We start from the raw sequence: 1,982 nt of genomic DNA, 5'->3' as shown, positions 1-1,982 counted from the left end.
CTTTTGTAGAATACCTTCTCTAACCCTAAACCCTAAACCCTAAACCCCAAACCCTAAACCCTAAACCCTAGACCCTAAACCCTAAACCCTAATAAATTTGTGTTATGTTGTATATACAGACTAGGAGACTTGGTGCCTTCATCTTTTATTTCTTCTCTTCGTTTTTTGTTTGAGTTATCTATCCCTGCATGCGAAGCGTTCTTAAAGGCTGATGAGCTCAACGCAGACAGCAGCAGCAGCAGCAGCAGCAGCAGCAGCAGCAGCAGCAGCAGCAGCAGCAGCAGCAGCAGCAGCAGGTGTGCGGGGTGTATACTGTCCCCAGAGATGATTGTTGTTTCTATTTTTAAAATGTTGATAGCTCTCCTTGAGCTGCCAATACACCCCAAAATACCAGACCCTAGACAAAAAGGAAATACAGATCTTAATGATACAAAAAGTAAACCCTAAACCCTAAACCCTAAACCCTAAACCCTAATCATATAAACCCTCATCATAAACCCTAGATATGAACCCCATCCATATGCACAAACCCCAGCGATAAACATAAACCCTAAACCCTAGAACTGCGCAAACCCTAAACCCTAACTACAAACCCAGGGTATAAACTCAAACCCTAAACCACAAAGGTAGACGTAAACATTCCCACAAGGGTTTAGGGTTTAGGGTTTAGGGTTTAGGGTTTAGGGTTTGTGTGTGTGTATGATAAAGGTCGTCGTTTGTCTAGGAGAGCTAGCAGCGTGCATGCAGAGCCATTGAGGTGTCTATACACCGCAGAAGAGTTAGATTTTTTAGTATATCCGTGTTTTTTTTATTGTTTTATTTGGTGTGTTGGTGGCAGTGGTTTTATAAACGATATAAAATTATTTTCTTCTTTTTGTGAGGATTTATTCTCCGAATATATTTCATTGCCTAGAGGTGTAGATATCTTTGATTTATATTTAAATATACACCTAAAACCCTCAGCAGCTGCCTATACACCCGGTGGCCCCAGAAAAACTATTTCATCTCTCTATACACCCCAGGACGATGACACCAGCAGCAGCAGCACCAGCAGCAGCAGCAGCAGCAGCAGCAGCAGCAGCAGCAACAATAATACGAATACAGCTGCTGCAGCAGCAGGAGAAACACCAGCAGCAGCAGGAGAAACACCAGCACCAGCAGCAGCAGCAGCAACAGCAGCAGCAGCAACGAGAGAAACAAAAATAAAACTAAATGATATACAAGCCGTAGAAAAAGCAAAAAGACATAAATCTTATTTTGTATCCTGGGAGAAGACGATCCCAGTCGATCCCCCAAACCCCACAACCCCAATACACTCTCTCATCATACCCTGCAAGGAAACCCTCAGGGTTTTGGCGCTTGTTGAGCTTCTTATAAAAGGAAAAATACCTGTGCTTCTCTCTGGTATTGTAAACCCTAAACCCTCCTAAACCCTAAACCCTCCTAAACCCTAAACCCTAATAAACCCTAAACCCTGAAAAAAATTGCACTTAATGGGGTTTTGGCGCTTGTTGAGCTTCTTATAAAAGGAAAAATACCTGTGCTTCTCTCTGGTATTGTAAACCCTAAACCCTCCTAAACCCTAAACCCTAAACCCTAAACCCTAATAAACCCTAAACCCTGAAAAAAATTGCACTTAATGGGGTTTTGGCGCTTGTTGAGCTCCTTATAAAAGGGAAAATACCTGTGCTTCTCTCTGGTATTGTAAACCCTAAACCCTAAACCCTAAACCCTAAACCCTAAAAGACTCAACCGAGTTAAAGCTGTTTTTCATCTCCTTATAAAAGGAAAAATACGTGTACTTCTCTGCGGTATTATAAACCCTAAACCCTAAACCCTAAACCCTAATATTTGAATACTAGGGTCTACAGTCCATAACAAATAAACCCCACCCAACCCCCCCCCAAGTCAGTTCTTCTCCTAAACCCAGCTTCTAGGGTTTAGGGTTTAGGGTTTAGGGTTTAGGGTTTAGGGTTTAGGGT

This window comes from Eimeria mitis, genomic scaffold (genome assembly GCF_000499745.2).
Source record: "Eimeria mitis Houghton genomic scaffold, Emh_scaff2227, whole genome shotgun sequence".
Taxonomy (NCBI): domain Eukaryota; phylum Apicomplexa; class Conoidasida; order Eucoccidiorida; family Eimeriidae; genus Eimeria; species Eimeria mitis.
This window is presented reverse-complemented; position numbering follows the sequence as displayed.